The sequence below is a fragment of the Plodia interpunctella genome, chromosome 1, assembly GCF_027563975.2.
Source record: "Plodia interpunctella isolate USDA-ARS_2022_Savannah chromosome 1, ilPloInte3.2, whole genome shotgun sequence".
NCBI lineage: Eukaryota > Metazoa > Arthropoda > Insecta > Lepidoptera > Pyralidae > Plodia > Plodia interpunctella.
The window spans coordinates 2,240,418-2,265,674 of NC_071294.1; the positions used below are offsets into that span (position 1 = coordinate 2,240,418).

Genomic DNA, 25,257 nt, shown 5'->3' on the forward strand with positions numbered 1-25,257 from the left:
AGGGAAGATAGTGATGGTGAAGAGGCTGGAGTGTCTCACGGATCTTTGTTAGGGCCAACATAATCGATTTGAATCGAAGCTGTTAGTAATAAATTGTTTTTTTTTTAAGCAAGAAACTTCCAATAATTACCTAAAATTCATGTAATATATTTTTTAATACATGTAGCTACACAGTCAAATAAAAGACGATATTTAATATCTTTATAAATATGTAGTATGTATTGTAATTGTCGACTTTAATCAAAATCATTCTATATCAAGAAGATTATTTCCTTATTTCAAAATAGAAGCAACAAAAGACGCCATCTGCCAGAAGAAATACATACAGTTTTACATAAGTTTACACGACATTTAAACTTTCCGAACTAAAATTGTACAGGACGTCTTGGGCGGAAGTTTTGCAGACAAAATACCCCTACCATTAATTTCATGATAAAATAATTTTCTGTGTATGCACTTCCACATTATATGCCACTTCATTTTTTAAAACAAAATCTAGAGCATCAGTCTTAAAAGTTAAGGAAAAAACCCAGATCTTAACGGAACTATTAATTCTTATTATGGAAAAGAAACCTACGAGTAAGCTCTAAATTTATAAAATTGATTTTAAAATACTATTTGTTCGCCGCGAACTTAAACTACGCGGACACAATAAATTTTTACAAAATTGTGAATATTTCAAAAACCACACGAACCACACACACCACAAGAACATAAAAATTATATTGACAGACCCATACCTTTCAAATTTCGTCAAAATCAGTACAACGGTTCGAAATACAATCGCGTTACAAATATACATACAACAATGTATTTATGGCCCAAATTGATTTGAAGACCTCGCTTGCTTCGGTCAATTATTTTTCATATCCATTCAGCTAGCAAATAAAATCGTGTGTTCATAGTACCTACTACCATTTGGATAAATCTAGCCTCAAGCTTCAACACAGAATGAGTGAAGTTTAATTTCGAGAAGTTTGTGAGTTCGATTCGAACGATTTCTGTACAGAGTCTGTCAGCTTCCATTAGACTGTATGTCTGTTTTTGATTGACTCCGACTTCCGCTTACCGTACTATGTGCAATTAAAGTTTAGGCACAAAAGATACTAGTTGAAACCCTAGTTTCGACTTTCCGCTGTTTAAGTATACTAATGATACTGGAAGTTACGTAATCTGTGACTAAGGGAAGATCAATATGCGTACGATATAATTGGGACACAAAAACGTGGCTGTACAGGAATAATGATGTCATTTCATACTTTGGTGTTTATCGTTTGGTGAAAAACGCATGCAAATCCGTGCAGTAGTTTTAGCGTGTTTTAGTTTATTGTGAACAGACATGGCAAAGAACTTTGTTATACAATAAGGACACAGACGTACAACAATTAATTTAAACTCAAATTATAATATAAGTAAACATTATCGCGTATAACCATTCCACAGAGCTATATTACGTGGTTATAACGCTGGTCCAGATGTAACCTTTATATTCAGTCGTGGGTCCCCGGGGATGGCTGCCCGTAGTTCCATAACGAGTTTACAAGCCAACGGGATGATAATATTTTTATGAAGTAAGCAATAGTATATTTTGTTTTGGTAATGTTAAATAATAAATTACAGTGCACAATTATTACGACATTCAGCAAAAAATTAAGAAAGTAATTATAAAATGGTAAGCTCTGATTTATGATTATATTATATTTTCTATATTTTTTTGTAACATTTTTTTCATATTTATCAGTTTTGGAATTCTTGTTTCTTTTTTCTATCTATATCTTAATCAATTACGTGGCCTTGAGGGTAATTTTTCTAAAAGATTAATTAACGTTAATTAAAATTTCAGAATCTCCCCACTCTCAAAGATTTGCACTCATAGCCATCTTTGGACCTTTACCCTGAATTAATTAAGTTAAAAGCATCGAAATTTCCAAATAAGTTGCTTTGAATAGTTAAGAGTGGGTTACACCAGTCAATTTTAACGTTAACTTTAACCTGCGCAGGAAAACGCCAAGTACGCCATTTTCCCTATTACTGTTATAAAAAAGCAAAATCATACTTTAAGAAAAAGTATGTTACATCACTGTCATACTTTATATTTGTCATAGACAGATCGAGACAAAACATAATTTGGCATTAAGTATATTTTCACTTTTTATGTATAGGAGGGTTTCTTTAAACGTCGGCCGCGCGCAGGTTAAAGTCAAAGTTGATTGGTGCAACTCACCCTAAGTCTATCAACTAATTTCCCATCTAAAAAGTAAAAGGCGTTAATCTAAATTAAATTGTGAGATACAACAGAACTTGTAATTAACTTTGCACAAAATAACGGCAGTTTTGATGTTTCATTACTTGTTTATGGGGTAGTTATTGTTTTTATTCAGGATGTGATTAACTGCGTTGTTTCTTATAAAAAGTGGAAAGTATTGAATCGAATTAATTTCACTTTTTATTTTTCATGTTGTATTCTATTAAGTATTCTTATTCGGCTATTTGCTAAAGTCACATGTGACGACCTATGTGGCGTGATCACAAGACCAGTCTGCTATCTGGAAGTCCTTGGTTCGAAAACTAGCGCGACCAAATATTTATACTTGTGATCACAGATGTTGGTCTGCGGTTCTGATCGTGTTTGAGTCCATTGGACCCGCGATAAAAGCTTAGTGCTTCGTGTAGGCCGTTGAGTAATGTCAATTTATTTTTCAATTTATGACACAGCCATAACTGTTTTAGGTGGAATGTAGAAAACCAATTTATAATATACATTTTACGTGAGCAGAGTATAACGCGAGAGGCGTTGCAGGATGATCGTGAATTACCATTGTAATATGTCTTCGCCAACGACACTAGTGCTATAAACTGATAAACAATTCTTTGTACGTCCTTTGTGCGTGCGACAAGACCTTGTGCATCTAGAAGTAACTTTATAACAGGCGTTATTTGCATTTGCACTATCTACTTCTGCCGATTTTGGTCAGATCGCCGTCAAACAGCAGTGCTTGCATTACTCTAGTCCTGTTGGAAGGCTGAGAGATTCAGTGTAATTGTATTATGGCAGAAAGGTAACAAAGAGGGCAAGGTACACGCGATACTTCTGGTCTACCAACGCGACGTTTGACGTGACTACCACTTTAGAAACCGATTTCCTTGCAAGATGTCTTGACGAGGGTTGTAACACGACCTTGCCTGTAGACGTGAATAGACTGCAGATACCGATTACCTTCAGGCAACCCACATATTTAGTCCTTGTGCACCTAAGTGATATCACCTTTATGAACAATTAACTGCGGCCCGGGGCTTCGCTCCCGTGGGAATTTCGAGATAAAAATTACCCTATGTGTTATTCCAGGTTGTATTCCATCCGTGTACCAAATTTCATAACAATCGGTCCAGTAAATTTTGCGTGAAAGAGTAGATAACATAATATACACATCTTCACAAACTTTCGCATTTATAATATTAGCAGGATGTGGAATTTAAAACGTTCTCATTTCCTCTCAGACTCCTATTACCCAGGTAATATAAGCCAGGTGAATTGAAACTACTTTTAGTCTTTGCTTCGACTTGTCATCAATTCATCCAGGACATAATTTCCTATTTTAAATTTGCTACTTAAAAATGTAATTATCCTGCCAGTATTATCAAGTTGAAATGCGATTCAATTTCTTAAAGTATGTATAAAGCCACTTCGACTTTGTGAAACCAGAAAGTGTTTTATCCATTAGTTTGTGTTACAGTAACAATGCGACAGTAACTCAGAGGAAGACGAGATGAGACAAACTAATAACAGCGAAGTGGGTTTCTATTTTAAGCTCATAAAGTTCCGTTGGATCATGATTGTATGACAATACTATGATGTTATTAGGAAGTATAGATGCAACTTGCTTGCTGCCTCTGTAGCGGTCCACTAGTTACCTTGTGAACCGTCCGCATATGATTGAAAGGTCCCAGGTTCGAATCCTACTCGTGCCACATGAGTTCGCATATCAATCTGACTCATATATAGTAGTTTTCATAGACCACCACTTGCTTTCGGTGAAGGAAAATATTTTAGGCGACTTGAAAAAATGTGAAACCAGTGATAGCAATAACACACTCGATATGAATGATCAATGAAGAAGTGCATATTAATAATCACCCCAAACCATGGCTCTCTTACTCTCGTGTCCTGCGTGCTACCACCTGCACACTGAAAGACCTATATGACATCACAGTTATTGCTTTATTAGTGACATCCTATTGGTCCTAAATTTAGCAGAGCCGAAACATGGCTGACACGCTAAGAAGAAGTATACCCACATTAACGACATAAAACTTCTAGAATTTCATTAATCTCAAAGAAATATGGGTTTACCTACTTTTCTCTAATGCATTTAATAATGAGCAAGATTTAAATGCAAGCAATTACAAACTACCTACATAATGTGGAACCCTAAAGAATATTTACTTTTAAATAGCAGTATTTTTAGGTCCAACCAAGTTTCGTTATTCAGAGCTCCTTTCAAGGATTATACCGTCGGACCAAGTTTCTTTTAATTAATTGCAAACATTAAATTAAAAATGTCCAACAACTTTTTAAATGTACAGGCGTTTGACATTTTTAAGAAGCGCCGTTCTCTTATTAGAAAATGTGAGTACAAAATTTTTCTAATATAGAACGAACGAACGAACGAACTTACTTTCGCATTTATAATATTAGTTGGGATTGGGATTATTAAATCAACACTGCGGTAGTGTGTTGGTACATGTGGTTCCCGCAACATTACAATCATTAATGTAATAACAACAAATTCTTCTTTAGGACACAGAATATCAAAGGCCACTGGTTGATCAATGATTTTCATTACAACACTAGGTATATTTAAAGCCTAATTAAGTAGGCTGTGACGCATAGATAGCATACGGTTTTACGGCCGAGTCTGTCACTGCGCCACCTTATTTACATACTTCACTGACGTCTATCAATAGTAGACTTCGTATTCATAGCGAACATTTGTAAAGATCGACACGACGAGCACATTCGAAATTTATTTAGACACAAAAAAAGTACTTTAGTAAAAATTAAAGAGAAAATGACATAATAGCGACATCGAATTAATCCTATGAAGGAATCTCTTCCAGTGAACCGGTAATCGAAAACAGAATGCATGTAACTATTTATACAGCCTGTGCAGACAATAAAACGAATAAATAACCAATTGCCATGGATTTGTTACTTTAGAAACATCAATGACTTGATTTGTCGTCTAGTTCGTTTTGTATCGTCGACATACCCGCATGTGCAGAGTTAATTAAAACGCTCAAGTGTCTCGAATTATGTGTTATTTCAGGCCGCGGGAAAATTAATTGCAATATAATAGAATTTACTGCTTAGAAGTTAACAATCGTTGAAAACATATAGCTTAACATTTGTATTTTAATTAAAATACTAAATGGTTATAAAGAAAACATTGATATTTAATTCATTTTTCATTTAAACTAACAACAAAAAAATTATGATAAATTCAAAGCATTTATTAAAAAATTTGATCTTCATGGGAACTTTTTCACGTCAAATATTTAATTATACAATAATTTTCAAAAAGCTACAAACTACTAGTATTTCGGAACGACTAATGCTGAGATCACACCAAGAAATGCCGAATGAAACGAATTGGGTCCAATTATGACAGAATCGCAAAGGATGTGAAATAAATATGATTAGCCAAATCAAAAGCATGAATTCCGATTTTATGTTACACATTTCCACCCCTTCTCGTAAAGGGGATGATGATGAAGAGACTTGAAAAGATAGTGCAAAAACAGAAAACATGAAAAAATTTATCAACGCTTGCAAATCGCAAGCTGTGCATCTCGTCCATGACACCGAAATTTCGCGAACGAATCAACGATTCACATTGAGTCTCCGACAATGAATATTTTACAGTGTCCAGTAACAGAGGCCGCCCGGCTCCGCTTGCGAATTCATGAGATGGCCCATTGGAAGTGTTGTGCTCTGAAACTATTGTCCGTGTTTGGATTACCAGTATTTTTAAAGTGTTCTGTGGTACTTAGATACACCTGTGTTTTCAACCGACTGCAAAGGAAGGGTTGTTTTTCGCGCGTATCTTGTATGTATTTAATATTCTTTATTACCTCATATATATAAAACCGATGAATGGATTTATATAATTGAGTTTATTGTTATATTTGTCTTAGTTGCCCGAATGTTCGTTGAAAGGTGGCGTATATAGGCATTAAATTAAAAGCTTTTTGTTTTTTAAATGTTAATTCTGTCACTTTTGTAAAAGTCAATTCTGTCACTCAATTAAGAAACTTTTGGATTAATGTCTATAATTAATGCATACAATATCGACAAACAGTTCGCCAAATTTTGCAGTTGCAACATATATTGCTAGTTATTCTTTGAGGTAATTAAAAGCTCTCAGACAAAGTACATCACGTACGTTAATTCGCTGAAGGCCGTTGAAATTAAAGACAAAGAGCTCTGACGCTTAACAACTGAGGAAGCAACCGGGATAACACTCAGATGAGACAGAGATTAAACGACTAAATCCCTAATGCCAAACTTATACAAAGTAAACATTACTGCATTCACGTTAACGAATGCAAACAATTTAAAGTGTGAGTGCAGAAATAAATTTCCACGATGCAGTGCTCGCACTCCAGTTCTTAGTGTTAATTACTTTGTTTCAGCTCCGTGCAAGATTGAACGACTGTCTCACTTACTGTTACTGCTTGTATTTTTAACCAGAGACAAAATATAGGTGTTGTATATAATACAAATAATGATTTAGAAAACGAGGCATTGTTATTGTTTAAGGAAGACTTATTTTGACTAGTTGTTCGCAGTATTTTGACCCCAAGTTGATTTGTAGATACGAACAAGTTCAGGATCACAAAGCATGGTGGGATATATATCCCACCATGCTTTTTGGTATACATATGCATACCAAAAGTTTGACATATATAATAAATATTCCCTTTATCAAGGTGTAACCAGTCTCCTGAGTCGCCATAAAATTTTAAACCGCTGCAAAGGATATTGTTTTAAGAATGACAATCAATTTTTAATGTCCAAAGAATACACTTATCAATGGGCGATCTCAATATATAATTGATAGCTACAATTTCAAGAACATGATCCTAAATGTTTACGAAATTTGTTATATATATTATATTATACATTTAAAGTGACTCCTAATACGGTTTCTATTTTAAGATTAATATATTGTAACTAAGTACATACAGGGAAGGACGTTCTATTTCCACATCAAAGCCTCCAAGTTATCGGTGACATGTCAACCCCACATCCATCACTTTGTTTGTAATTTGATTAGTTTATCAAAGTTCAATGACAAGGGCGAGTTAATCCAGGTAGAAGTGGTGGTAGTTTGACCAATGGCATTACCGTGTTCTAGATAATAATATTGAATTGATTTGGGATTTTTTAGATGAAAATTGACAATGAAAGGGAAAAGGTTGACGTTCATAAAAGTACATTTGAAATTGATAGACGGAAAAATTCTGACCGTCATCAAGTTAGGGTGAATTTCTAACCTGAGTTACAAATTATGTCAGATTGAATCAGGTCCTGTCTAAAGACATAACAATTTTTGCGTCTAGATATAAAATTTTGCTTACGGTTTTCACTAATATAAATATATATTTTTATGGTTTTATCCGAGTGGAGCTGGGACAGTCCGTTAGTATATATTAAAGTGACTTAGCTCTTAGTTCGAACCTTTTTTTAAGGCAAAAACTTCTCGCACACTACCGCCACCTCACATTATTATTAGTGAAAATAAAAGATTTTAACTCATGCCACAGTACACGAAGAATTTTAGAGAAAAGTAGATATAATAAAATGCGGTCATAGTATTAAAAAGAATTTTGTGGACATCGTTTACGATTTAGTCAACCAAGTACAGTTTTTTAGTAATATCATTTCATTATGTACTCGTATCAAGTTATTGAAACTCATATGGCAAACGAGTCAGAAAATGGGTTTATTGTAGATTCGTTAACATCACACAGCGATTGAGGGCACATGTTCTTTTGATCTCCTTAATGATGAACGTGACGTCCCCTCTACCGAATCTGGGACAAAGCCTGAAACTACAGAATTAATGTAACTTTGGCTGAAAGGGTTGTCTATATCCATATCCAGACTATCTAATATCATAAACGCGAAAGTCTGTTCCGCGTTCACGGCTAAACCGTTGAACCGATTTTGATGAAACTGTGTATGCATAAGGTCAAAGACCACGTTCAAACATACGCTAACGTAACAATAAATTATTATAATGGGGAGTGAAAATTTGCAAATCATGTTCAAAAATCTGTTCCGCTTTCGCAGTTATTATTATTAGAACTTATGTTTCATCATTGACTCTAGTCTTCCGTGATCAACTGCTGGAAAGAATTATCCACGAGCTTTCTTTCCTTCTATCTATCTACCGTCCTTCTCTGTTCTGAACCATTCCAATTTATACTAGATTTTTTATATACTAGATTTTTTATACACTAGATTTTTTTTACGTCATTGATCAAGCTTTGTGATAAAATTAAAGTTCATTGTGATTGCCCTATTCATCATGCCTATGCTTTGAACACAGTTAATTTTAAAAGCGTAACATAAATCCTGCCATTTTCGATAATCTAATGTATTTATCAAAGCCTCATGTTCCAAGTAAAAGCAAAAAGAAAGCAACAACACTACGGTTATGGCAAATACAATGCTCAATGTCTACTGACTCACTAGTTTTAATTCACCTTAGCGACTAGTGAATTGCGCAAGTAACTTGATAAAACCCTTACTTGGCGATTCATAACACCCTATCTCTGATTTCGCTCATTGTAATTTGAATTCTATTGTTATTACTGTTGAGTATCAATTTGTCTGCTAGGTTGGTGATAGTTTAGATGATAAGTATCGGGTGTTTTGACGTGGCGTGTCGCACGCAACCCTCGCTGCATAGACCATAGACGAATGGCTGCAACGCTGGATGTCGGCCAGTATCGATTTGGTTACCGATATCGTACCTAATTATAATTCGAATTCGCATTGTTGTTTTTAATCTATGATTTTCTGATTATATTTACACGACCTGTGTGAGAGAATTTAAAACAATGTAATGGTCTCCATTAAGAGTTTAACAGTAACGACCGGATAGTAAAGTATTTATTTTAGATATTAGTAAAGACGATCGTATGCGACTGAGTCGTTTTGGTTCTCAAGGTCATAATCCCTAGAGAGTCTTTAGGGAAGGGAGTTCTGGAGCTATTGACCTCCAAACGTTAATGTAAAGATAGCATGCAATGTCCGTTCCATCTTTTACCCGTTCCATTCGGACAAAATATGACTAAATTAATTGATGTTGAATTACATATTTATGCAAGACATGAATTAACCTAGTGGCCTGTGAGACTGGTTCCTATTGCGCACCTAGTTCAGGCACCAGATCTCTAGGGATCAAAATCTTCATCGTTATGTGTATATGTAAGATTATATATTGATGACAAAATAAAGATTATTTTTATTTATTAATTTTATCCCTACTGTTCTATTACTATAGGTGCACCCCGAAAGTACATTCTGGCAAATGAATACTAGACATAGTTTTAATCGATGGCTACCACTAGAATGAGAAGTCGAGTAGCGATATTCTGATCGCAAACTTTGCAATTTGTATGCTAATCCCTGTAATACATTCGGGAATAATTAATCCACATAGTTCTCCCGCCATATTGAAATATTGAAAGTTTTCATAAATGGCATACGTAATTTTTAAAGAGCATTTTTATAGGTACACTTTACCCGTTATGTGTAAAAGCAAAATTTTATATCTAGACGCAAAAATTGTTGTCTTTAGACAGGACCTGATTCAATCTGACATAATTTGTAACTCAGGTTAGAAATTAGAATTTTTCCGTCTATCAATTTCAAATGTACTTTTATGAACGTCAACCTTTTCCCTTTCATTGTCAATTTTCATCTAAAAAATCCCAAATCAATTCAATATTATTATCTAGAACACGGTTCTGCCATTGGTCAAACTACCACCACTTCTACCTGGATTAACTCGCCCTTGTCACTGAACTTTGATAAACTAATCAAATTACAAACAAAGTGATGGATGTGGGGTTGACATATCGCCGAACTTGGAGGCTTTGATGTGGAAATAGATCTATCGTCCTTCCCTGTATGTACTCAATTATAATATATTAATCTTAGAATAGAAACCGTATTAGAAGTCACTTTAAATATATAGATTAGAACCGTACAAAAATCCGTGTGATAGTTGAATTTATCGCGTTCATACAGACAGATAAACGTGATACGGGACTTATTATTTATGACATGTAAGGATGTAGTTCTTTAATCCATATACACGAAATATTTACGCGTTAAAAACATAACACATAGTCAAGAATAATTTCAGTTAAAGTAAGAAATTGCAGCTATCAGCTCTTTCCTTGCCCGTTTACATAAGCTGAAGTTCGAGTACCAGCCAATTTCCTGAAATTTCTGGAAATCCATTTACTGATTAGTTTCAGATTAATCGCTAACGATCGACAATGAATAATGATTACCATTGTATTCGTATAAGGAAACCCAAACTCATCCTGTAACGTTTCGTAGATACTATCATAGAAAACTCTTGAAATGAAACGAAATAAAATACATTTATTTGCAGGCAAACACGGTAAAAATACATGTTCGGACAAAATGTCAGCGTCTTCTACAAATAGTTTTTTGTTCCCACTTCTGATTTTTTCAGACTATTCTGTGTTCCACTTCTGATAAAGAATAAAAATTGAGGTAAAATTGGCTCTATTTGGATGGTTATCAGTATAAGAAATTGGAATAGTTGAATACTGTTCTGTATATTGCTAGTCATATCTACTGAAACGTTTATGTAATGAATTTGCGTGCATAAAAGATAGATAAGAATAAATTGATGTAATCTATCAAAAGTTTATTTTTACTGCTACGAAAATGGACTATGTTATTCTTCATTGCAATTACTTTGGTTTTCAAATAGATCAATAATTGAATTTAAAATCAATAAAATGTACTTTTAGCTAAGTTTACTGATGCCTCCAAATCGCGAGAGAAGAAATGGTGCACCAATTTTACTTCAAGTATTTTCCCCAGAGACATCAAAAAATTTTTGTCTGTAGAAAATTGATTTATTGACCTACTTTTTTGTCATTGTTCCTAAATAGAATGTTAAAATTGGTTGATAAATACCCAGTGTTGGCAGTATACAAAGAGCCCTCACTTATTTTTTAAATACAAATAATCATGGAACTGATGAACACGCCTCTTGCCACCTCGTCTCTAGCCAAAGGTAGAAAAGCTTACTTGCAACGCTCATCATCGGCGTCGTACATAATTATTGCAGTGACTTCAATAACGAAACTCAATTATGCACTCAACTTTTTCCTACTTATGAAACATTTCCCGCACCTAATATTCATAACAGTAAAAAACAGTAGTAGTACTTGAAAATTTGCATTCCATTGTGCATATTTTTAAAGTCAAAGGACTTCAGGTTTCACCGTAAATACAGTCGGTTTTAAGTTGAATTTATTTGAATTTCATATTTTGCAAGTGGTGGTTTTTCATTTCAGCTGTTTTATTTAGAGTTCGACGGAGTTCTTTGATTTTAGTGTAAGAAAGTCGATTGGGTCTGTTCAGTTCAGAAGTACTATGGATACTGCCATCTGGCAGTCTGGTGTCACGATTACCACCGATAGAGTACCTTTATTTAACACATGTGAAATAGGAAGAAGATGATGGTACAGATCATGCTGCAGTGGATCGCATTATTGTATGCCATGAACTTACTATCTGCAAAGAAAATCAATAGGCAATTGAGGGTAGAACTTCTAACTAATTCAATTCACGATGTGCGCGTGCTAGATAGAAAAGCAGATATCTAAGCACATGCACCACATTAGAAAATGCAAATGTTTAAATTCTCCTCACTTGACAATAAACAAAATAGGAAAAAGATTTTAGAATTATTGTAGAAGTATGCCCGTTAAAGACGTAAACAAATCTCAAGGTTGCGAGTTTCAAAAAAATCCAAATCATGAATCAAAATAAACAAATATTACTACCCAAGGAAGGGATTTAAAAAAGGCCACATAAGTGCAATGTTAGTACAATCAGTTTGCGCAGTAGTATAATAGCAGAAAATTTGGATAAGTTGCTATACTGTTGTTCAAAGCAAAATTCCCCCTTACTAAGAGTAGAAAACGCTTCTCCCCATTTATAGATTGTTATCTTCAAACTGCTAATGTGTTGGGGAAAAAGGAATTGATATCGTGTTTCCTTCCTCGACTGTCACATGTCGCTGTCCATTCAGTCACTCCTGACGGCATGTGAAAAGGACACAATGCGTCACTCGGCGTGCATGTTATAGCGGAAAGAAAATTTGCTGACGCTGTTGTGTTTTTGTTTATTTTTAATACAATGTTTCTTGCCATTTCGGACATAAGACTTAAAGTAACGAAAGTCGAAAATGCTTAATTTTTGTACGGTTAGCAAAGGCTTAGTTTCATTATTGTATTAATACATTGTATATGTGATTCTTTTGATTAGACTGGCTTAACATATTTTCGTCTAGGGCTACTGCAATTATATAATCTAGATGTAAAAGGCGCGACTTATTTTTATTTGAATGAGCAATATGAATCAGTTTTAGTACAAAAATCTACTATTTCCAAACAAAATCAGTGTACGTACATATCTAGCAAGTTGAATGAAACTGGCATAGTTTTGGTGCTTTGCGGACTGTGGGCTTGAATAATAACTGGAGTTGGGCATCGGAATCTAAATGGGAGAAACCAACATTTGTTTAATAGAACGAGTTCGTAATTTAGAATGTACATATACATGGTCTTTATAAGTATTGTCTGATAAATAAACTCATTCATTCATTAGTCAATATACATAAACAAACTTATTTATCAGTTGTTGTATTAATTTATTAGTTGTTGCCCTCAATTTCGCCTGTAGCTATGTCTGTCATATTGTGCGTTCACTCTAAAATTTTCACTGACGTCATTACGTCATACATAATAACCTCAATTCGTTGCAATGACAAGTAAAAAGTCAATTTTGTGTCGACGATTTCGTCAATTTTCTGGTTCATGAGTTTGGAGGACTTCATTCTAGGTAAATTGATGTTAAGCCCTCAATATCGAGGTGAATCGTTTTACATAAGGAACACTATTGGAACGCCCGGCGACGTCTTTTAGCAGTAAAATGGCCGTAAAACGTCTTTACCGCGGACAGACTTTAATGTCATCCACGATAAAACGCCTAATACAGTTGCAAATAGGAACTGCTGTTCGTTTAACAGACTTGAATTTCTTAATCAAATTTTCCTCACTTTACAAAGTTCAGTCATCAGTCTTATTGCGTTATTACATTTTAGTCTAGTCAAAACAAATCATTTATTCAGAAATCAGACATTTTTCAAGTCATATTCTAAATTAATTAACATTTTCATAAGCAATAAACTACAAGCATTTCGGAACGACCAATGCTAAAACGAGAACTGCTTGATGATGGTAATATTTATTTAGATTTTTGATTCAAATTGTAAATACATCGTGTAAAAGCAAAATCTACATATGCAGCAAAACACACCAGCCAAAAAGAAGTGACATGTTGGACATTACCAGAGAGGAGCTACACGAAGTAGAAAATAAAATGGCTTAGAGTCGGCGCGAGCGGGCGACATACACGACATTTTATGACCTTTTTCCTTGCCACTGAATAGCCGGCTTTTCGACGGACAGTTTCGTGTAGGCTTGTGTCGACACACGCTCTGTTAAATCATTCCAAAATTACTTCTTCCAAATTATTTCCTGCAAATATTTAATTAAATTTATATTTACGGTTATTTGGATCTCAAAAACCACCAAACGTAGACGCATAAGGGGGTGAGAGGATATGTTTCTCATACAGATTACTGAGCGTTAAAAATTTAATTAACTATTTTTTTATCCCAGACAATTTTTCACTTTTAATTAAGTTGAGAAAGCTGATAGAAAAAATATTTTTCTTCAATTAATAACTTCCTAAAACTGACTATTGATTTTGGAAATTCGAAGCGCAAATTCACATCTCACTTGGTAATAAAAATAATATAGTTTTTGAGAAAAAATCCACCAATAACACACAACACCAATAAATTAACATGGAATGTAGTAAAATACGATACAAAAACTACGGAACTGTTTATAATACCGTCACTTGCGGTCAACAGGTGCATTTTATGGTCCATGAACTTCGAATATAAATTCGCTTCCAACAAATTCTCCGATAGCTGAGGGAATAAATAACTTATTGGTAGTCCGGTGGCCAAATATAGAAGAAATTTCAATATAACCCACGCAATTCCCACCTTTATTGCGATGGAATAAGGTTTTGGTTAGAACTCTGTGAAACAACATGAAACATGAACGACATGAGTGATTAAGTAGGTAGAAGTTTTGTTTATTTGGAATATTAAGTAATTTATGACACGAAGGAGCTAATGCTATTAAAACCATTTATATTACATTAATGAAACTAACCATTAGCTTCTTATATATATATATATATATATATATATATCTTATATTATATATATAGGCGTATGGAAGACCGGTATAAGTCTTCAGTGCAATAAGTAATAATCAATTTATTTATAATCAAACAATTGTTCGACGACCGCCGTAGCCTAATCATCATGCCGGACTACTACACTGGAGGTCCCAGGTTCGAATCCCGGTCAGGTCAACATGAAAAATGATCTATTGCAGATTGACCTGGGTCTTGGATATCTATCTATATTTGTATATGTTATAGAATAGTGTCGTTGAGTTAGTATCCCATAACACTAGTTTCGAACTTACTTTGGGGCTAACTCAATCTGTGTCATTTGTCCCTATATATTTATATATTTAAATTAAAAAGAAAACCAATAAACATTAAAAACAATAAGCATTACGTGGTAAATGATCTTTTACAAAATGACTTGGACCTTGGATGTTTATCGAAATAAATATATTTATAAATTACAATATCGTTGAGTAAGTATCCTATAACGAAAGTCACGTACTTACTTTATATTTCTATAATTTATTTATTTATTCAACACTAGGTTTCTGAAACTACGAAAGAAATATATGAATATTTCTAAGCTACAATTATAGTTTATTTAGTGTTAATTAACATTAACATGAAAAACACTAAAACGTTTATGGTGCTATTAGTTTTAATCGTTCGATTGCCGCCAACTAAATGCGTGGCTAATTCGATATTTATTATTGTAATTTGGTTTCCTTTTGTCGTTATATTTAGTCGAATTTTCCGAGGGCTTAATGTATGTGAATACATGAAGCGATTGCTCATAATAAAATTTAGGTGATTGTGTACGAGGTACTTTTTAATTATTTTCGACTGCAGCAACAACTGATTGGGGATTAAATAATAAACCCTTTTTCCATACTGTTGAAATACCTGAAATAATTAAAAAAGAACATTAACATTTTTTACATAATAAAAGTAGTTACTATAAATAGCGTTGGTAAATTTTCGATCTGACATCGAAAATTTGAAAGCATAAAAGTTTATATTCATATAAGTACTGAAAATCGAAGATGTGTCACATACATTTTACATCCATAAGAATACGACTATAGAGATGATAACGAGAGAACGTAATAGCAAGAAACCATGCAAATAGATGTGACAAACATGAAAAAATAACACATAGAAAACAAAACTATGATAAAAAAAACCGGGATGCACTCCGGGAGTGCCGGCAGAAGTGAAAACATGAATATTAACGTGGTGCATTTTTGACATCTTACGAATTTTCGATGTTTCTTACCCATCACAAAAAGTGCACAACGCCGCTAAAGAAGTTTTCACTTCAAAAATCAAAATAAATTAGAAAAATAACATAACGCGTATATTCAGCTTAATGTCGTCAGAATGGAAGGCTTAGACGGCGAAGGCGGTAACGACCTTCTAACTTCCATAATAAGACTTTATTGCCACGACCTTTGAAGATAATGACTGGCAGTAAATAAACTGAAAATTTGTCATACAAAAGCACAATTTTCGTGTGAAAGTAGGTTCCATTTCCAAATTTATTTTCGTTGGACGCGATTAGCAATTTATCACTAACAGTCTCGATCCGCGATGAAGTTTTGGGACCAACTAATAAGCATACAAAAAATATACGTCTGCTGTTTTTATTTTTTTTTTATTTTATTTTTTTTCAAATCGAATCATTGATTTGCTTAAATAGGTAATACATTATCCACGTAATGGTTTAGAACAAGCCTATTTAGCCGTTGTCGACAGCATGCAAATGTTAATAATAGCATATTTTAGAAAATATAAAATGACATCAGATTAAATGTCACTTACAATCTACATGTGTGTTAATTAACGTCATTGGAATCCAAAAAATCTTTGATTGTGTAAAAACATTTATCAAGAAGCCATTTATTTAATTGTCTTTTCAAATGATTTGTTAATTTTTCAATTTCAATGTTAAATATACAAATTGATTATATTTTTGTGATTACCATTCGAAACTCTTTGTTTTGATACTCCATTCGATTATGTTGGTCCAAATTATAATTACTTATCTGCTTGCAATATGTGGAGTACCTACTAGCAGCCCGTCCTGGCTTCGCTCGGGTAAAAACATAATAAATTATACCCCTAAACCTTCTTCACAGTATCAGAATCACTCCACCTATTGTTGAAAACCGCACGAAAATCCGTGTAGTAGTTTTTGAATTCGTTGAGTTATCGCGAACAGACAGACAGACGCGGTAAAGGACTAATAATATGTATGGATAAGGACATATTCTGTCTTAATTTTATGATAAAGTCACATGGCCTTTGTCACCTGGATTATAATGTAAATCTAATGATACCTCACACACTGTTAACTGATAAAGCTTTTAAGAACTAGGGTGCAGTAAAGAAATTCACAAAAAACATGGACCTTGAAAAATATAATACAACTTTTTTTGAGCAATCGTGACAAAAGTTTTTAATGACACTCATTGCAATGGGTTTGCTTTTTTCCTCCGTCCGCAAAAATCCATTGTTAATATCCATTGATTTTTTAAAAAGGATATTTAGAATTATTATCGTAATTTTTGTTGAACTTTTTTTTTCACTTCTCTCACCAACTAATCGATTTGAAATGAGACACAGCGAACCAATCACATTGTGACGCAACAACAACCATACTGCAATGTGATTGGTTCGCTGCGTTACACTTCGAATCGATTCGATGGTGAGAAGTGAAAATGCAAACCCGCACTTAGCCCTCAGATTACCTGCACGAAAACATCAAATATATACCATCTTGTTATTGCGAATATTGTGATACCACAATATTCGCAGATATTTCTAGATCTGTAGCAGACAGAAACTCGGGTAAGTCGTTCATGTCTACGTACATTTGCATGTGTCCACATTTGCAATGCTCGCCAGTAAATGTTAGTAATATGTTATGTTATATCCTGTGAATCTTCAATGAAAATACTATAGCGATATAGCTTCGATATATACTTTTGTACTTGATGCTGTTATGGGCTTAGATTTAGTGGAAAAAGGAGGTACTTCTACGCCAATTTAATAGTTCGAGGTTGCAAAACGATTTGTTTTTAAATATTGAGCGGGGCTTCACTCCCGTGAGGAATTTTGAGATAAAATATAGCCTATAGCAATCTTGGATAATGTACCTCTCTAATAGTGAAATAATTTTTGAAATCGGTTCGGTAATTTCGAAGATTACCCGCCTCAAACATACAAACTCACAAACGCTTACCTCTTTATAATAATTAGTATAGATTATACAATTTTTTGTTCTAAAAAGTTGAACATATTAAATCACATTTCTCAGAATACTGCAGACTATAAATATGTTGTAATGAAGATAGAAAACTCAATAATAGAAAAAGAAACCATTCGAATGTCCGCCTGTCTGTCACGACAGTGAGCCCAGAAATACACAGTTAAATTTAACAAAGTAATTTCTACACATACTGTTCTACATTGTTAATAGTCTGTCTGTAAACTGGGAAATCTTAATTAAAATTAAAGTTAGTTTTGAAAATGGTTTAAGAAATTATTATTAGTCATTATAATTTCTTCTCTTTTTGTATTTTACAAAATACAATATTATAGAGGTTTGTGCAATAAAATTTAAATAAGCTTTGCTCTTCGTAAATGCTAGATTTTTAAAATGACACAGTACACGAATTTTAAATATTGATTTCAGATCATTGATCTTCTCTCTTGTGTACGTGATTCTTCATTTCCAACTATATTTTCGTATATTAGGTATATCTTCTGTATATGATCTGTTGTACTATTCTTCGATCGTCCTCTCCTTCGAAACACGTATAATTCCTTAAAGTTTAATAAGTTCGAGATCTAACAGTACGTCCTTTCGATCATCCTTATACCAATCAATCGAAACATGTATATTTATTTGAAGATTAATTAGTCCGACGTGTAACAGGGCGTCGGAATTTTAAGCTGGACGATAACGAACAGTGACAGTTACTGGCACAATTGTGTTATAATTTCTAATTTGAGAAACAGCATCCGGTGAAGGAAAACATCGTGAGGAAACCTGCACACTGGTTGATTATTAACTTGTGTGTGAAATGGAGAAGGCAATGGCAAACCACTCCATTACTAATGCCAAGAAAGTTGTTATGTGTATAATTCCACGTAATGAGCACGACCCTCAGCCATGAGGAATACTACTATGAAGATCACGTATAGGGCTAAGAAATGTTGAAAATTATGATAGTGAAACAACAATAAAAAGCAATAAAAAAAAAACGAAAAAATTCTCTCTATAATACTAAATTTGGACAGATATAATACGTCACTACCGTATCTGTCTCTCCTATGTTTGCTTAGATCTTTAGAACTACGCAACGGAATTTGAAGCGGTTTTTTTGAATAGATAGAGTGATTCAAAAGTAAGGTTTAAATGTATATAATATACATAATATTACACCGGTAAGAAGCCGGGCGGGTCGCTAATCGTTTAATAAAAAAAAAATTGAACCCGGGTACGCTAAAATATTCCACAAATAACGCTGCATTTTTTAATCTGTCCGAACCTAACATGCCATATGTCAAAACGAAAAGATCGCGTGCACAGCTTTGATATAAAAATATAAAACTTTGAATATGATATACATAACACACACCACTGTCACAAATATGGAATATATTTATCATTATAATAATAGACTGGTTGACGCATTTTCTGCGTTATAACTACATATGCGTGATTTATTTTTAATTGCGTTTAATGCCTTGAAGTAATAAAACTAGATGTTTATAACCAGATTTGCTCTTCTTACTTTTTTTTATTTGCCTTACCTATATTCATCTCCAAAAAATTGTTTCCTGTCAAAACAGTTGTCCCAGAATATATTTGGTGTTTTATTGTCGTTTCGTACTTCTGTGTTATTATTTAAATATTTACAGAAATCGAAAACGCACAAATCGCGAGCACACCATACGCTATAGTAAGGTATTTTAAGCTCCAATGCAATTTCCTTTTGTTAACTTTAAGTTGAAGACTCCTGAAACGCAAACAGACCACGAATGTTAAAAAAACACATCAACATTTTAAAGTTACTCTAAACAACCTAACAGCAGTTGAGCTTGAAAAAAAGCGAGTAAACTCCATAAAATTAAAAGGCGAAGTTGCAAGTGGGTGCTGTGAAAAATGGCTACGCGTTGTTTTCCCGCCAAAAGAATGTAAACATAATTAAAATTCTCCCCGGGGCGAGCTGTGTTTTTCGTAAGCTATGCTTCATAAAGAGCAACACCACTGCTTATTTCATATTAAAACCTGTTTCCCAGTACTCATTTTCATCAATTCTGTTGAATTAGCTTTACTAGGATTAACTAACTTACAACGATAGGTCACATTTCCATGAGGTCATGGCAATCATCGGTCGCATACTTTATCTAATCAACTTTTCTTGTATTAATTGTTTATATCTCGAAGAAGCCTGGGCTTATTTCACTCTATCGCTTCACATTTCAGTAAAGCCGCCTTACCTACGAATACACTATTAGACAATCGGTCGGACAAAGAAAGTCGGACTACGTGGCCAGAGCGGACACAATTACTTTTGAGTAAGTTCCACTAAAATGACTGTCATTCAATTTATTTTTTTCATTCAGAATAATATTACACCCGTTGTTCTTGTAGATGTTTATTCAACCCGATGTACAATGTAGATAAATAAATAAATATTTTGGGACAAATCACACAGATTAACTTAGCCCCTAAAGTAAGTTCGAGACTTGTGTTATGGGATACTAACTCAACGATACTATATTTTATAACAAATACATATATAGATAAATATCCAAGACCCGGGTCAATCAGAAAAAGATCATTTCCCATTATGACCCGATCGGGGATCGAACACGGGATCTCACGGTTCAGTGGCAAGAACTTCACCACTGCGCCACCGAGGTCGTCAAGGAATACAAAATAAATTTTGATTATATTTATATAATTTCAATAGAAAAGGTTGATAATTTGTGTTCTGTTACGAGACACTATTGATTTGATTTGTGGATAAGTTAGAATTTGTGAATCACAAGCATTCGCTTTTATAGTTCAAAGAGTATAGTGCCAATAACAATGAAAACATATTAATTAAGTATATCATCGCTTTTACTACAATATTATATTGAAAATCATGAATTAATAACTTCATAAAGTGGTTTATTTACTATTTACATTGTAACTTTTTATTGCTTACGAGCTTTATAAATATTAATTTTATCGAAAATCACACGGCACTGATAATATTGTAATCATCACTTTTATTACGCAAATTAAACGGCGATTTTATTGAAAATTATACAGTGATGCACGCACAGTGGTTTGTTCTGCATTTATATTATCCAAAATATACTGCTGTAATTATTTTGCGTTCAAGTTACAAAATCTAAGCGATTATCGATAACAATTTTACCGTTAATCATGTGTTACTTAAAAAACTATTTTTTGTTATTATCTATCCGACGAAAAAAAGTTTAATAAAAATTGTTACAGATACTGAGCTAAGAGAAGCATAGAATACAGAGAGAGATGGCGTGAATGTGAGTAATGGGTGGCCCCACCAGATTATTTACTAATATATAAATATCCTTTACACCCGTATCGGGACCTAAAACGTATACTTAGTGCGATCTAAAGAAACTTATACGAAAACCCCATAAAATATTTATCAATACAGCCATGTGGTTTTATATACAAAGACATAAAGACAGATCCACAATCATAACTTTTTAAAACTATTTTATCAGGTCTTAATCGCTTACATTTGCACCGCGCTTACAGAATGAACAGCAAAATGGCGACTTTCAGTAATAACTGGCGTTCCACAAACTCAAATAAAGTGCGTCCGTAATGACGGCCATCATTACAGCAGGGGATTATAGCACCAATAGATATTACTATATGGTTTCAATTCCATTGTTTTCGTAGCTACCGAGTCGTATCTCATTACCCATATGTAACAGGATGCTAAATAAGTATACGTGTTATTGAAACTTAGTAATAAATATACCTAAATAATCTGCAAAAATCTCCATATTTTAAAAACACTTCACAACGATTCTTGTAAAAAATATAATTGTTTTTTAATTCTGTGAAAAAGTGTTGGAACGAATTCATAAAAACGATTGGCTAATTGCATTTCTCGGTAAATTATATTCCGATCATACATACATATCGTCTGTTTCCCGTGAGGGTAGGCAGAGACTATATTAATATGATTCTGATAAGTCTTCAAAAATAGGAAATCACTCAATCTATGTCGAGTGTTACGTTAGACACAGACAATACAGAAATCAACTTTATGTTTTTACGTAAATATAATTACTATGTTAATTCAATTTAGATGACAGTGATGAAACTTGAGAAGTTGTAAAAAAGTAAGTAAACTTAAAACATATATAGGTATAATTTTTTCTCATATTTACAGCGCTCTTAATTCCACAAATTGTGAATTCAAAGAAGTCCACTATAAGGAAATGCAGTTCGAAACATTTGTAGAGCTCGGGAAATTCTTAGAGCAATTTCCATTTAAATTGCTATTAATTACTCAATTTGTAACTACTTCATTGAAAACATTTCATAAATGCAGTGAGTTTGACGCGCCAGGGCTTACAAAGTTGCACTATATTTTTACTGTATTTTGTCACGCTTTGCATTCAGACTTAGGTATATAGGTTAGGTATGTCCTCTTGGATATTCATCGTGCAAAATATATCTTATTCCTTCATTCGCATATGAATTCTCGTAATTCGTGGATTATGACACGAAAACCTTTTCTTTTATTTTAACTAATTTTTTTAGTCTGCAGAATGCATAAAAGAATCCAGTGGGTAAAATGCGCAGATATTCAACTAAAGTCGAGCAAAAGCAGTTTTACATAAAGAACTTTCTGCCGCAAGTACCTACTTTCAGAGATTACGTATCTCAAGCTTACAGTCTACGAAAGCAAAGATACAACAATAAAAATTCATGATCTCTGGAAGGTTAATGAAAATATGCCTTCTCGGAGAGACCGACAATACCTAACTGTGCAAAAATGTTTGCGTTATTTCTTAGTTCGGGAACTATTTTATTATCTGTGCTGGTTTTATGGATACAGTTTTATATCGTAAAAGCCTTGATTTTCTCGAAATCCATACTAATATTATAAATACAAAAGTCTGTCGGTACTTCTGCCAGTTTGTCACATCTTGGTGGACTAAACAAACTTTCACGCCTCGTGGTTTTTGGAATAGATATAGCTATAGGCTATCGTGGGCGTAACTTTAGACAACATCAAGTAATACATATATCTAAAAAGAAAATGCCAATGACGACCGAAATAATATAAATTTTAACCCATTAGGTGTAGGCAAAGATAATAAAAAGAAGCAAAACCAAAACAGTTATGAACAAAGCGAATTTTTAATATTCGCGTTTACATACGTACAAGGCCCTGGGGGCAAGCGTCCAAAATTACATAATTCGTTTTACGAGTCCATAGTGTACTACACAGTAATAGAGTATGGCATTTATTATGCCGCATGCACACCGCTGAACTCAGACAGAGCCGACGCGAATGCGCGAACATTGCGTAGATTGTATAAGAGCTATTATTTACCGCAAGAGAAAACCAGCAATGTATGCCGAATCCGCCAAAGTTGGGCGAACTGTTTGAGAACGTAGAATCGGCATTAGACGAGCAACATGTGGCATATTTATTTTGCGAACAAATAGCAGGGACTTCCAAAAGGACATTACTGTCAGTACGGGGTGTGTAGAGAGCTTATAGCACGAAAATGATTGTATTGTATTTTTATAAGTTTACTAGCGTACCTATCCCGGCTTTGCTCGGATAAAACCATAACATATAAGTATCTGAGAATCATAATAATGATGAAAACCGTACAAAAATCCGTTTGGTAGTTTCTGAGTTCAATACGTTCATACAGACTGACGCGACAGGAGTCTTCTTTTTATAATATGTAAGAATACTAAGTAGAGAGAGATAGTCGCTGGTTTGAATTAAGTGGATCTTTTTTTTTATTGTTTCAGACACGCCATATCGAGTCAAAATTAAACACGTGAAAGAAATTTTGATTGAAGAATATAATTTTCGAAGGTGAGCTAATAAATTTCATCATTTCAAAGATCTTAGTAGTTCCTATAGCTTCAGCTATCAATACAACAAACTAGACCAGGTACATGTTTTTAGTGAACCCTAGTGACGTAGAATAGTCGTCACGTGATCACACCGTATACTCTCAAATCCCCCATTTCGAGGATTCAATTTGTAACAGTGAGCCAACGTATTACCGTGCAGCTTTGCCGGCCGTCCGCAATGAAATTACCGGATACGGTGCATTGAATGCAATATTATGGAGATGGCTGGAGTTGATGTTCATAGTCTGAAGTCTGAAGGAAAAAAATCTATTGAAAATATAATAATGAAGAAATAATTAAATGCAGATACGAAAGGAGCAAGAAGTAACCAAATTACGAATAATATGAACTAGATACACTCATTCTCTCTCTCGTAATTGAGCGTTTTCCCGGTTTCTTCCTCGGCCGTTGAGCATCGGAGCCTAGGGTCCGCTTTTCTACTTTTTCTCTCCACTTCACACTAGGGAGTTGTCAAACCATTGGCAAGCATATCATCCAAATAATATGAAGCGATTGTTTGTTTTTTGTTAAATTGAGTTGATAATTCTGATTAAAAGTGGCATAGATAATTTTTCCCGATATTTGCTTGTCTAGTGATAGAGGAGGCGACAAAGAATGTATGTCTCACTTCACGAGAAACAGGATGAATGACAGAAAGTCTTTTCCCACAGAAGATTAAGAACTTGGTGATCATTTCTCTCTAAGGAATGGAAAGTGAATACTTTCTAGTCATTTAAATCAACGGCTGGATGACAAGTGACCGCGATGCAGATACGTTAATAACACAAGGGAAATTATGTTACTGCGACCGGCCGCTTGGCTGTAGCTCGAACGCTAATTTATGATTTGATAACTGTCCAAATACCCCCAGTTTATTAGCTCCCACAAGGACGAAACGTCACGGAATTTTTGTGCAACGAATGTATGAAGTTCAGTTATCGTTGAATTCAGATTTATCATCGTCAAAAGCTAAGACTTGTTGAGAATTTCATTTACATGTTTTGAAAAGAATTTGCAATCGACTTTTATGAATGTTGCAATATTTTGAAATATGTATATAAAATTTTCATATCAAGATTTGAGTAATTACCTTAATGATAAGACGTGAAAATATACATGAAAACAAAATATATTTTTATACTATTGCAATTGATTATTCTTTATCACGAGTTATTTCAATAGGGTAATCCCCTGTTTTAAATTGTGAATTTAAAGAGGTTTATAGAGGGATTCCCACATTGCTGACTAACAACTTCGATTTGCTATTGAATCATAACAGTTTAGAACATTAGTTCTACAAATCAGTAGTAGCTTATAATGTAGGAAAGTAGAACAAGTAGGAATAAGCCGTTCAGAATTTCCCTTCTACCGTATGGTAGGAGGGAAATTCTGAACGGCCCTTTTTTTTTGCTTCATAGTATTATATTTTTCATTATCCTCTATGTTATTAAGTGCCGTCAGT

General features: G+C 33.9%; 1 protein-coding gene across 3 annotated transcripts in view; it reads right to left on the reverse strand.

Moving 5' to 3' along the window:
* LOC128671464 (pseudouridylate synthase RPUSD2-like) overlaps window positions 1-25,257 on the reverse strand; it is a 336,427-nt gene that overhangs the window by 294,128 nt on the left and 17,042 nt on the right. The window lies entirely within an intron of this gene.